Source organism: Athene noctua, chromosome 5 (genome assembly GCF_965140245.1).
Source record: "Athene noctua chromosome 5, bAthNoc1.hap1.1, whole genome shotgun sequence".
NCBI classification, from domain to species: Eukaryota; Metazoa; Chordata; class Aves; order Strigiformes; family Strigidae; genus Athene; species Athene noctua.
Genome location: NC_134041.1, coordinates 10,555,405 through 10,569,766, shown reverse-complemented (window position 1 = coordinate 10,569,766; position 14,362 = coordinate 10,555,405).

Below are 14,362 nucleotides of genomic sequence, written 5' to 3'. Positions count from 1 at the left end.
CAAGATATTCAGATTCATTTAGGGAAATCTGGGTTTAGTTTGACTAATATATTTAGACTATGTGGGCGTGGAATGTTTTTCACTTGTTCTGCACAAAGCAAACAAAAACCTTGCCATCATTTCTGGTTTATGTTGGAAAAGGAAGTCTTGCAGGTAATATCATTTCTGGGCTGATGAAAATAGCTGAGGTAAGGAACAAATTAGCTTTCTGAATCCTGACTACATGTAGCTATTCTATAATGAGGGATTGTGTTTTCTGTAGCCCTTGCCTGATTTAAAATATCAGGAAAACTTTGTCAAGATACACGTTGACAAAGAGCTCGGCAAAAGCAGTAGAAATCCATCAAGAGGAACTGTTTCCCCAGAGTTTGCAATATTTGGAGAGTGAGGGGGTGAAAGCCATACAGGTTAAACCCCAGCTCCTGGAGACCTGTGAATATGAAAGTATCTCTCCTTTTAAATTAGTTTCTCCCTTGTGGGTTACAGAAATGTCACAGCTGAAGGCTGAAGTCAAGGAGTCCTTTATCTACATGACAAAATCTCATTATTATTTTAGGGACTTGACAGTAACTTTCTTGATGCTCATGGTTGGCAGTACCGTGAAACTTGAGTGAAACAGGGAGTGAATGATATTACTATGTCCAAAAGCAATGAGGTTCAGGAAAATTAAATAGCCCACACAAAATGATGTAAAATAAATTAGATTTTTAAAATTCCTCCGTTTTTCATAGTCCTTAACAAATAATGCTTTCAAGTCAAACTACGAGCCTACATTCTGTGGTTCTTATTGATTTCAATTGGAACTTTGCCTAAATAAAATGTGCCCACTTTTTTTTTTGACTCTCTAAATCCATCATTCCTTGCTATTACTCCTAGACTTTGTCACGTCGCTCCCTGCTATGATCAGCCATTGTTGCGTGAGGGCAATCTACTTGCATGCCATAAGAGCTCCTGCCCCAAGGAGCTGACAAACTGCTGTATTTTCACACTCAAAACTCATGCTTCCAATAATCCTCAGTCATTTAAAGTACTGGAATATGAACGATCACTCCTCTTTCAAGGTGAGCACAAAGAGACAGGGTATGGGAGCAAAAGGGAGCATCACAAGAGCTGTTTGGGCAAAAGATGCTCTGTGGTCAACATCCAGATGTATCACTCACATATTCCTTCTCCCATTCTGCTCCTGGCTCAGTGTTTTTTTATGTAACTCAAGGGTTTATACAAATGAAAACGTGATTAATAGATTATGCTAGTTAAAGAAGTGTTATTGGCTTCCTTTCACATTTGGGGAACTCGGAGCACCTTCAAAGTCATGTCAAAAAATTACAATAACTCCATCAAGGCGAGCCAAGGTATGGGAACCACTGTAATGCTCCTTCCCCAGCAAACTGCTCCCCAAGAACCTGCCCAAGAGCAGTGTGATTGTTCCTTCCCTCCCATTTGCATTCATCTGTGGTTGTACCAGCTTTTCCTGAACACCCACTGCTGGGTGTAACTGGGAGATGTCAGGGACAGCTTTCTGAGGAATTTTCCAAGAGAGTAACACAACTTTTGGAAGCCAATTGGATGCAAAGTAGGACTAGATCTGCCTCCTTAACACTCATAATCCCAATGTTGCAGCAATGCCTCTACCTTGTGTAAGGGCAGCTTCGTGTCCAGTCCCACCCTGCGACTCAAGCAGATAAAGTGATATCAAGTATTTATTCTATAACATCTAATAATCTATATAAGCTGTTTGGTCCTTTTAATTGCTTTTCTTTTTTTTTGTAACTGATGTTGAGACATCATAAAACAAGGGATGGTACCTTTGAAGGAGGAGAGACCTTTTCAAGAATCAGTGGAAGATGGGCTGTTACCCCAAATCCATAAAAGAGAAGAAGATCAGTGAGAAATTTGCTTCTACCTCATAAATTTATGATGCAACTGTCTGCCATTAGCTCCTGGTTGGTTTGACACTACCAGTATGGTGCATAGTGCTCTTCATTACATCAAAGTCGCCACTAGACTCATCCAAGTAGAAACCCAAATACTGAATTTCTTTCCCCAAGATGATGACCTGTACTGTGGCCATCTAAGCTAAGGCTGGTGAGCTTGGAGGTGGCTACCGGTGGCAGCAAACAGCTTGCCAGTACTGGGTGACAGTCAAGGTGACAGCTGGGAGCCTGCGAGGGGGACAAGCCACTCTAAACACATGCTTAAACACGGCGCTATTTGCCCAATAATCAGTAACATCGAGAGGGCAACATTAAACAAAATAATAAATTGTGTGCTGGGCTTCAAATTGGATCCCTTTTTTTATTTGGTTTTGCTAGGATTTATTCCGTTTGACAAACCATGCTGTTTAGAATACAATAGTGGCATAATCACAGCCCGGGGCCCTCATTCTTCAAGATAATGGGATACTTATTCATCTAAGGCAGGTACAAGTCTGTCCTTGGCTTTCATTTTACAAGATTACTTGTATTTCTGTCTCGTTTGCAATAGGTGATATCTGTCAGAAAGCAATTTTCACCCAATTTGGGGTTCTTAATATTTTGTCTTTAAACTCCTTTGTTGTTGATTTTTTCCTTCCTCCCACTATTTGACATGCATTTGGCAAGCAACCTTCAGACAAGATGCTTTTTTCCCCCTCTTTTAAACAAATAAATAAATAAATAGCATCCCCGGTCCTGTTTACATAGCTCGACGATTTATTAGTTAAGCGTGACAGCACAGGAATTTTTCAATGTACAAGACGTCCTGGCTGGTGTGTGTTCCACTTTATCCTCAAGAAAAAGAGAGCTGTGCTTGCTTTTGTTTGGCCTGACAGTCTGAAAGTTCAGCAGATAGGAGCCCCTCGTTCCCCCAGAGATGTGCCAAAAAGCGGTGTTTTAAAGGACAGCTGAAAGGGCTGAGCTGAGGTCCTGATTCAGGCTTCAAGGGCTTAACTTTAACATTTCTTTTAAATAAAGAAAGGCTTTTCTTTTTCTGGCAGGAGCACAGCAATTTTTTTCAGGTATTGGCGAAAAAAATAATAAAATTTGTCCACTTAGCAAGGTTCTGCTTAATGTTAAAAAGAAACGTTTGTTTTTTCAGTTAAAAAATTAAGCGAAATAGGGAAAAAAATGTGATAATCTGGACCTTAAAAGCATTTAGATAAAATCCTAGCTATTTGGGATTTCAGCCCTTCCAGATTCCCTACGTGAAAAGCTTTTCTCGTTTCCCAGCTTTCCCATTTCCCCTTGCTTACCCTGTGCTGGTTTTGAGTATCCCATATTAATTTGTCCTTCAATATCAATTCTGAAAATGTAACAGCTCCATCTCGCTTGATGCTTTTCGTTTCTTTCCCCTCTTCCCGCTGAAATCTGCAGGAACATGGGCAGATGTGAAGCCCCCTCCCAGCTGCAACTCTTGTGCTGAGACCTGATGGAGACGTGACACATTCCTGCAGGTAACATAGCCCTGCAAACATCCTGGGAGGTGAAGGGACTTAAAAATGCAGGTGGAAGCAAAGCAAACAAACAAAATTGGGGAAACGGGGCTGAAATCAAAAGCACATCTCTCATCTCTCTTTGTTTAAGCTGCTTAGAGGAGTTCTGTGCTAGGAGGAATTACTTTGAGGCAACCCAGACACCTTTCTTTTCTCTGTGGGTGTCTCGAAGGCAAAACTAATTCACTTCTTCTGCTCCATCAGGTCTCCCCTCCATTGTTCCCCACTAATGTAATTTTTTTTTGTCTTACTTCAGAAACATTCCTGCCTGAGTAATCATCTCCATCATGGAGAGCAAGGAGAGGAAATTAAGACGTTATTGAGGGTTTGAGAGATATCTCATGTTTCAGAGTGGATCAGAAGGCCTTTTTTTTTTTTTTTTTTTTCCCCTTTAAGGTGCCTGTTACAGGGAGGTGAGGCAAACATGTTGGATGGCTTAGCTGAGGGGAGAGAGCCAGGGTGGAGCAGGGCTTGTCTTCAGGAAGCTGTGATGCTTCTCTCGTCCACTGACACAGCAATAAATATGTCCTTAATTCCACATGCTGGTCTGTCTACAGCAGATAATCTCTTGGGGGAAGAGGTTCATCTTTGGTGGTCTCCACAGGGCAATCATGAGGAGATTTTACTAGATGGTTCCCAATCTTACCTGGGGAAGGGAGGAGGCTGGACTATGGGAGGTGCCAGAAGAATTTTGGTTTTGATGAAATGAAGCAAAACTGGAGCTGACACATAACTTTTGAGTAGATTTTGCCTTCAACATCCACAAACTGAAGGGAGCTTAGCCGTTTCCAACAGGCGAGTGATTTATCTTCTTATAGGAAAGTTCATTTTTTAACTAAAGAACAAGACTGTACACATGAAAATCCATCAGTTTTTCCAGGGTAACACAGTGGATTTCAATTTTTTTCCACGTGTTTCCCAGGGCAGCTCTGAGATTTTAAGCTGGCTTCAGAACTGCTTTGTTTTTCTCTGCTCCTTTTGATGGCGTCCTTGGAGACATGATCTCCTGTCCCCGGCAGCCACCCTTGCCATGGCCACCAAACCACTGAGATGGACCACTTGGCTTAACTCACAGAGCCTTTGTGGTGCTCATGACATATTAATTGACTCCGTAAGAATGAAATAATGGGGAAATTAGCATAAATATTGCACTTGGGATTAAACTGTGCTTGCAGCTGCCTTTGCAGTAAGGGGTGGACTGTGCAAAAATGACAGCTCCAAAGTCAGTCTGGGAATAGCAGATGCCTCACCTGAGCTTCCTGATGGTGGTGTGACCCCATGGGCATCTTTTCACGTGGAAGAGCTCCAGTCAGATCCCATCCCCATGTCCTATACCATGTTTTACCTGGTACAACTTTTAGCCTCCCAGTCTCCTGTGGAAAGGAGCTCCCCCTGCTAATGATGCACTCTGTAAAAGGGACCTCCTTAGTTTGCTTTGCAGGTGATAGAGTGACCTTGGGTTGTTCGTTCAGCACCCTGGGTCTCCCCATGGTTTGAGGGGCTTTGCAGACTGTGCGTGAGCTGTGCTGATAGCTGGACAGTCACAGCGTGCAGTGGAGTGGAAAACAGTGCTGTGCAGACAGTGTCCCCAACACAGAGCACTTTGTGTCAGTGTGTATTATGTTGGCTGCTATAAACCTACCCAGATTTCTCAGTCATGTCCCAGAATGGACCAGTCATTGTGTGATGTGTTTTTCCACTACGATGCTCATAAAAAAACATAAGGAGGAAGTTTGATCTTCAAGGAGATGAAAAATACTACCAACAACGTCTTTTATTCGACCTTTCATTATGTTTGTTGAAATAACCTTACACACCTGTTTATCAGTTTGCCCATCTGTTTTCTTGTGGATAGAGTGCAGTCCAACACTCTGATATTTTGCTTTACTAATGCAGAGCCAATGTGTTTGAAAGAAAGCTAAGCTGAAGGAAATCTGTACCTTGCTGATGGACTGGATATGCTTTTTGCCTCTGTGTGTGAGTGAATTAACTTTGCTTTAGGTCCCCCCCTGCATTCCCTGCTCAGCACTTGTTAGGAAGGTGATTTGCAAAACCCTGCAGAGTAGATACTGCTGAAATCTCAAAGGTCTGTGAGCATGACCTCCAGTCTGGTGGCTTCCAGGAAAAGCAAAATTGAGAAGCGGACTTGGCCAAGCACTGCCCTGCCCCCTGGCAGGAAAACAACTTGGGGTGCAGGTTTGTGAAAGAGAAGCAGTATTAGGGCTGCAAGGGTGCAACACAGACAACCCTGCTCCTAGTTCTGCAACATGGATGTGAGTTTAGGACTAATTGCAGGTCCTGCCTGAACCTCCCAGGTGAGTCCTTGGTGAATGAGGCCTTGGAGAAAACGATTTCACTGACATCTCTTGATTTCTGTATAAGTCAGAAAGCTAAACACCTTCCAGGCTCTATCTGGTAAGCCTAGTGTAGGTAAGATGCAGTCCTACTGCTTCTGCACTTGGACACTATCCTGTCACTACAGGAATGAAAATATTTTCCTCCATCAACTGCAAAAGGCAAAGGATCAGCTGCAGTCTGACAGCAGGGAGGCTGGGCTTCATCCCACCGGGGAGTCACGCTCTCCTGGGGATGCTGGACTGATTGTACCTGGCAGTAGGAGAGTCCAGAGGAATGGAGCTGAAGAATTTCCCAGGGCTGAGCAAAAAGCCAGTCTTCATCCAAAAAGGGCATACAAATCCTGAAGACATGAAGTAAAATGTAAGCAAAAGCCTCAAGTGATAAAGGGACAAAAGTTGAAGGTATTTAAGTTACTTAGGCATTATTAATATTTGCTTTGTCAAAGGCAAGATAGGTTTCTCTGACATGTGCCTTGCAGCAGGTTAAAATAAAAGACCAGCATGGTCCCTTCTGGACTTGCAGCTCCTGAAAACAGAGCCAACCCCAGTGTGTAATAGGATCTTCACTGCTATTCCAGGGTTTGAATAACATTATGGTGACTTTGCATAGATTTCTGTCCTTAATGCAAATAAGGAAATGATTTTCTAATCAGGTAAGATAAGGCTCAAACATGATAGCCAGAGTTGGGCTTGTTAATGAAATACAAAGAAGTTAGCCTGTAGCTCCATAAACTATTCTTAAAAATAATGGAACATTTTAAAAAATTAGTTTCTTTGGCTAAAAGTGATGTGAGAGAGCCTTGATGCAAATCTTTGTAATTTCAATGAGCATTTGAAAAATATATATGTATTTATTTGCATTTATATGTTTATATGGCTTTACATATCAACTTAGTCAGGAAAAATTGAATAAAATGTCTCAGGTCTGGGAAATGAGAAGAGATTATGAAAAGCAGATTTAATATAGCACCATTTTTTGATGTTTGTGGCACATTTCATCATATTGCCAGAGACACCCAATTACACAGCTTGCAGAGTAATCAGCAAATGGGGGATCCGAAGGAGAATATTAACTGTGGTCTTTTTTTCCCCTTCCTCCTCCTCCTTCTTTAGCAAATATTATGTTATGCTTTATGGAAATGGATCAAAATGCCACATGTGCAGTTAATACTGAGCTCTGGAGCTCTTTCAAATCTTATTTTTCCCCTCACATTGTATTTTACTGGAACAAACCTCCCGATAACTTTAGGACATGGTCTTTAAGGCAAAAACATCACCTTAAACTTCCTGCAAGTTTGGGTTCCAGTTTTAGAAGGTGGTTGACTTTACTTCATCAACCTTGTGCGACGGGAAAAATCAGGTCTTATTGTTAGTTGCAGATAACCATGTGCAAGAACATGATCATAGCTCATCCATTCATTTCCCTCTTGGTGGAGGCAGGAATTGACCGAGCTATTTGGCAGCCTTGATGGTCACAGACATTCCTTACCCACAGAGTATTCAAAGCAAACCTGTAACTGCAGTGAAATAGGAGATCTAGTGATTAATATTCCCCTTATTTTGGTAAAAAATAGCAATGGTTGCCGTCTAGGACAATTGTGGCTGGCTGATATTTTGGCTGCATGTGATCAAATGGTCCTTGAAGGCACCAATGGAACCAGGTCAAAAAATTAGGACTAAAAGTACTGCAGGCAGGACTGTTCCCAGGCTCTGCTCATATTCCCACTGTTCCTGGCTCTCTGCCTGGTTTAAGAGAAAGTCCCTTTTCCTGAGAATGTCAAAAATGTTATTAATCATTATTACAAATGCACTTGCTTTTCCTTCCCAAAGACTTTTTCGTAGCATGTTTTTTCCTCTACAGTGTTTCTACAGTTAGGAAAAGAAACTAAGAAGTTATATTGGTGGGGGATGAAATTCTAAAATTAAATAATTAGATTATCTTTCAAGAGCTTCATTATCAGATGACTTCAGGAAAATCCCAATAAATTCAGAAAGAACAACAAAAAAAATTCCATTGGTTTCATCAGGCATCACATTAGGCCAAGGTGGAAAGCCCTTGACATCACTAGCAGCTTCTTGCCCAAAGAGTTTGCCATCTAGGTGACGTTCAAACTAACCCTGAGGGAGCAGCATGGTAGAAGAAGCAGCTTTGTAAAAGCTTCTCTGCCACCTTCTTGAGCACAGTCCACCATGGCTAGACCTAGAAAATGGGACAGGTCTTCCGTCAAAAGAACAGAAACATCCACAAAATTGCATGAAAGCCTCAGTCGAGAATGGTCAAATCTATGCTGCACAGCTGTTTTTAGACAAGCTCTCTGGACAGGTCTTTCCCATCATCACATTATCAGGCATGAATTTGTCTTCTGGCTTGTGCTGGAAGATGATGAGAGAGCAGCCTCCTTGTGCTTACCTTGCAAAAGGTGCTGCAGCAATTCTTTCAGTGTCTTGCAGGCAAAGGGGCCTTTTCACCTGACACCCCAGCTGGAGACAGTGACCCCAACAGCAAGAACCTGATATTTGGCACCTTTTCCTGCAGACCTTTCCATGCGGTCCCAGCCTCCCCTGGCTGACGGGCAATGCCATCATCGGCAGGGACGCGGTGGTGCCGGGGCCAGGCAGGGGAGCGTGGGTTTTCCTGTGGGCACCATTACCTGACCCACACGCCGTGTCCAGGTTTTCTGCACTAGAAAACACCTCACAGCCCACCAGTGACACGACTCAGGTACAACACAGGTCAGCCTGCTTGCTGCAGTCGGCTCAGGTAGTTGTTAATGAAGGATCCGCAAAATAAATTTTCTTTTTTTTTTTTTTCCTTTTTATTAGAGGAGTATGAAAACAGGCAATAATTTTACAGAAAGCAGGACTGGCACAATTGGTACATAGCATCATGCTGCAGCTTGTTGGAAATGAATATAAACTCTTTTTTCTTTCTTCTTTTACCTACCAGAATAAATAAATATGATACACATTTGAGTTCCTTGATAGTGAATTCTAAAGCACAAGGTCTTACACTACAGCTCAATTTTACAGCAATCTGTACAGTATATTACTTTGATTTTCTTTTTGTTCTCCTTTAAAAGCCTTTGTTCCTTTGCAAGATAGGTTTGACACACAAACACGGTTACACTTTGGAGCTAACTGTACGCCTTGGGTCAGAAGCTGGGGAAAAAAAAAAAAAGTGATTGCCTCCTGGCATGAGAAAATAAACCAGAAAGTTATTTTCCATTGCACAGACGCATCTAAAGTTCTGCTGTATGAGATGGCGCTACTCAATTGCTAGAGCAGTTAGAAAAAGCTTTGGCCATTCGAGGGCACCAGATGAACTATTTAACTTGCTATGGGTTTAATGTGTGTCTTAGAGAGCTTTTCCAGAGGGCTTTTATCTTGGAGCCCAGATTATTTAAAAAAAAAAAAAAAAAAATTATTTTGTTAGTGTATGACAGATGTTACATTCTTTACAAATTAATTTGGGGGCTAAATTTTGTCCTTAGCTGTGGCATTGCTCCACTGAAATTGGTGCAATTATTCCACCATGGCATCACAGTGGTGATGAGGGGCTTACATTACATAGTGTCTGGGTCTTTACAAATCACAGGAGGTTCCTCTGAAACCAGTAAGTTTGCATGACCTGGGACATGTCCTGAACTTTGTACCAAGTCCTGAGGCCATGTTCAGCGTTTGCCTTAACAAGAACCTTCATTAATGAGAGGCATCCATGTACAGAGGAGGTGACATTAGCATCTCAGCTTTTATATCTCTTCCCCGAGCAGCCTGAGAAAGCAGGGGACAACGCAGACATTGCTATCTGTGCAGCTGGGAATGATACAGCGCATCTGCAAAGTCCATGGAAAACGAGGCCGTTAATCATTACTGGGCTGTTTTGTAACATGGTGGGAAAGTCGCACACATGCATCAGAGAAGGGGATTTTTTTGTTTGTTTGTTTGATCTTGCTTTGTTGGAAATTTGTTTGTTTGGGTTGGGGTTTTTTTGTTGTTGTTTATTGCACCAACCTTTTCTTATCCCTCTGCTATGTATTTGGATTGAGAGCAGAGCTGCTTAGAGAAATAGCTTATTTTCACTTAGCAGAAAACATAGGAGATGTATTGAGTTGCTCTGGAACAGATCATAAAAAATCAGCAAGGGGCACATGGAGGAGTAAGGAGGGAGGAAAAGAAAAATCAACACAGCTTGTAAAAACCAGCAGGAAAGTTCTGTAATTGACTTTTTTCAAGCTTAATTGAGTTATGTTTCATAGCTACTGTAATTAAACTAATAGAATATGTTGGATTTGAATTTGCATTTCCTTTCTACAGAGGTTTATTTAATCCTTTACATATGAACTCTTCAGAAGTGTCCTGAAATTGCTCAAAATTGTCGTGTCAATGGAAGTACCACACATGGCACACAAGGCCTGAAATAGTTCCAGATCCCTCCTCTGTGTCCACCCACTTCTTCAACAAAGATGAGCATCATTTTGGCTGATGCGTTGGCAACAAGAACCTACAGCTGACTAAAATTCTTCACATGGTGAAATACCTAAAGGAGAAATGAGATGTGGCAGGATCTGCTTGTTGATGGTTATCTTTGTGTTTGGGAGCATTTTTGTGTTTCCTGCAGAGCAAATTATGATTTTTGGTCGGGGAAATACAGGCAAAACTTCTCTCTCTTTATTCCCGTATTCACCATCAAGGATATTTCCACTTGTCTGCCAAAAAATAAAAAAAAATGGAAAAAAGAGGTTCTCTTTCTGCCTCCCAGCATCATTACTGCATCTTTTCTCACTGGTAGTATTTAGTATTTTTCCTGCACTGTTTAAATACTTCCTTTATTTTATTAATACCTCTCAGACTTTTCTTGCAGAGTAGAAGAAATTTAACTGCAAAATCTTACCCTGAATATTGTGACCTGTTTTCTCCTGGGCCCTGATCCTGCAAGGACCATAGCTAAAACCTTTAAAAATTCAGCGAGGAGGGTTTGGACCCATACCTGGCTCACCAAGGAGAGGTAATGTAAGCAAAGCCATAGGAAGGGAAGAAGACTGGCAGAGGAAATCTCCAGATACATAACCTGTTTCAGAATAAGTATTAGAAAGATTTTTTTTCCAGTCTCTCCATCACTGTTTTTAAAGGACTGGGCATATGATTTTCCTAGCCTCTGCCATGCTGTACATTTATTTGGCATTCCTTTCATACATTAAATAATCAACTTGATTGCATGCATTACAAAACTCAAAATGTTGCTTCTCTTTTTACGTTTATCTCCCTGCAGCTGTAACTGTACCAGGAACGCCCTGCCCTGGCACCAGGTTCATCCAGGGAAGGTAGATAGCTTTTTGTCCCCCCATAATAGTTCATCTACCAGATGAGTTAGGATCTCTGGTTTACACTCCAGGCATTTTATGCCTGTGATGGAAGAAATTGTTATATCCAACTGCAGTGTTTGTTAAAATGCATCAGATCTCTGCCTGGACAGTGAGGGGAAGGGAACTTGATTCCATTTTGTTTCTGAGACTCCACCTCATTTTCCTAAATATCTGGGGCTGATGGAAGGAAAGAGAATAAGCAGACCTCACATCACAAATCAGGAGAGATTTGCAGTTCTTCTTCCTACCAGAAAAAATGTTCAGGTTTGTAAAGTTCAAAGAAGAACGATGCAGAATTGCTCCCTTTGGTCTTCCCACTACATACACAGGCTTGAATTGGATGGGGAATTTCTCTCTCTGGGTTTTCTTTTTTTTTTTTTTTCTTTTTTTGTCAGAAAAAGCCCAAAAGCCCACAGTCATTTAAACAATATGAAGGAAAGAGTCAGTTTTGACAGATAATTCATTATTAAACTTTTGCAAACCAGGAGCCTAAATGCTTGCTTTCTTGCATTTCCAAATCAATTCTGGCTTTACATGTCAGCTTTCTCCCATCGTGGATATTTAATTTTGACCATAAGATAAAACCCAAACTTGGCATAAAACACTTCAGGGGCTTGTATATATTTAAGACAATATTTTTTTCTTTTGTTTTATTTTTAAATTTTAGACATTTTCACCCTGATTCATAATGGGGGAAATGATCTCCATGTAAGAAATATTCACATGCCCTGGTCCAGGACCAGCTGCACCTTGATCAGCTGCACCACACAGAGGCAGACGAGGATGATACCGAACAGACATCCCTAGCAACTGATGGAGATACAGATGTCTCCTCTCCCAGTTTGCTTTCTGAGATATGCTGGCCTCATAGTGATGTCCATGGTTTTAACAGTGTGTCAAACGCTCCATCTGGGAAGTTCCCAGTGGCTGCTCCAAGCCTGCTGTGAGGATGTCAGGGATATGACAGGGGATGAAGGAGTCAGACACAAGTGTTGGCCGAGATGTGTGAAGTCAGTGAATGTTAAAATGAATTTTTGTACTGAGGCACAGGAAGAATTTCCCTCCGTGGCTCAGTGGGGAAGGTCTTGTCTCTCTCCAGAGGATGATGGCAAATCTAGTGCTGGATCAAGTGAGCTTATCTCCTGCGCTCCCTGTTCCCACCTTGCAGAAGCAGGGCATAAATCCACCTCTTTTGACCTTCCTGTGATGGATACAGTGGTATCCATCGTGACCTACGGTAAGGCTGTATCTGTCCTGATCCAAGCTGATATTGCCCTTTCCATCCCCATGGTATATGGGCAGAGAACATGTGCCTGTCTTACCTGGGATGGTACAAGAGTGACTGTTCTCTGCCTGAAACACCCACTGACATAAATTGCAGTTTTATGGGCATCTCTTATTACTTAAAGAAGAGCTGAAGTCCAGATCTGGTCTCATTGCCAATTACCACCCTTGTTTGCTGCATCAGCTCAGTCTAGACTGGCACCAGGGAACAATATCAGAAGAAATTGTTAATTCAATTTGCAGTTGCTCTGCTCTGGAAAAGCAATCCATAGCCTACAAATGCACTAAGGTTAGCAGGAGACATTAAAAATAAAGGTAATATAGCTTTTTGAGAAAGGAGGAGGAGAAAAATTAAAGCTTTGTTCTGGTATCCCTGGTTTGGGTGACAGGCTACAGAAAATGGAAGCTGGAACTTTCAAACGATCCTTTTGGAAACAGTAAGTGTACGTTAGTGGTTTTAATTTAATCAGACTCCTTTGAAAGCGACAGCCAAAAACCTACTTCCTACGAATACATTTGGTTTTGGCAAAGTGGAGAATTCTTGGTCATGGGGGCTGATTTGACAAAGTAAAGAAAACTAAAGCGGGAGAGAAACTCCCAAAACTGAAATGTTTGACACAACAGAAATCTTTAAGGAAGATGCTCCATTTTCCTTGGAAGCTGGTGCAGTTGATGAGCTTGTCCCGCCTGGAGGTCTGCTCTTCCTACAGCTTTATGAGGGATAAAACACCATTTCCCATCAAACTCAGCTATTCTTACATCTCTATTTGCAGGAGTTAGATAGTTTTTCAAGAGGCATTATTGGAGTGGAAAACACTCTTTCCCTCCATGTTTAAAGGGGTAATTTGACCCCTGGCTTCTGCCCTGGTATGAAGCAAAGTGGGAGTGAGAGAGGCCGTAGGCTATGGATCTACACTTCATGGTTAAATCAGGTATGGACCAGCTGATCATCTGCAGTGAATTAGCACAGCGCTGCCCTGTGTGTTAGTGTTAGACCTGGCTGACACCTTTGGGATTCAAACCTAGCACCTGCCACACTCAGTCTGGATTTTTTGGTCCTAGGCGATATTAGAGATTAGATCTGGATATCAACCCTCCCTAATGCTTGGGATAACAACAGTGAGTTCAAAGGATTTATTTGGTTTGGAAAAAAAAAACCCAACGTGATTTGAGCTGGCAGAAACATTGCTTCTCAACAAGGAAAACCACCCTTGGTTGAATGATGGGTCATTCCAATGAAATGAGGCTGAAACTTCACTGAAATAATTTTGAAGCTGGTGAATTTTGGTTACTTGTAAACCCTACATTTTTGGCAATTTTATCTATTCCCCCTCAGCTCCAGCAAATACAAAGAGAATATAAAGCCCTTGCTTATCACCTGCTTTGCCTCCAGCATTTCAGCATTTTTCACTTGTTACATTTTCACTTGCAGTTACAGTTTCTGAAGCTGCAGGGCTTGAGGGCAGAATTTGGTGATCAGAGCTTTTTTCTAGACACAGCTTGCATTAATCAAGTTTTTGTCAAAGAACCATATAATTCATGGTGTATGAACACACCAGGAGTTCATACAAAGGTTTTTTTTATTCCCTACTGTCAAAGTTAGACCAAAATGTTCTCCAAAAAGAAAACTTCATAATTTGTAAATAGAGGAGTTTACACTTCACTGAAGATCAAAGAGGAAACAATCTAGATTAAAAATAATCCTGTGAATTTGTCTTTCATTTTCCTCCTCAGCCAGCAGCATTTGGCTAATATTTTATCCTCTGTCTTTGCACAAGTGCTATAAAAAAGTAAATGAAAAATGCTTGCCTTATAGGAAGTGCTTAAACAGGAAATTCATCTTCATATCATTTCTCAGCTGACAGAAAATTAGCTTTAGCAGAGAAGGG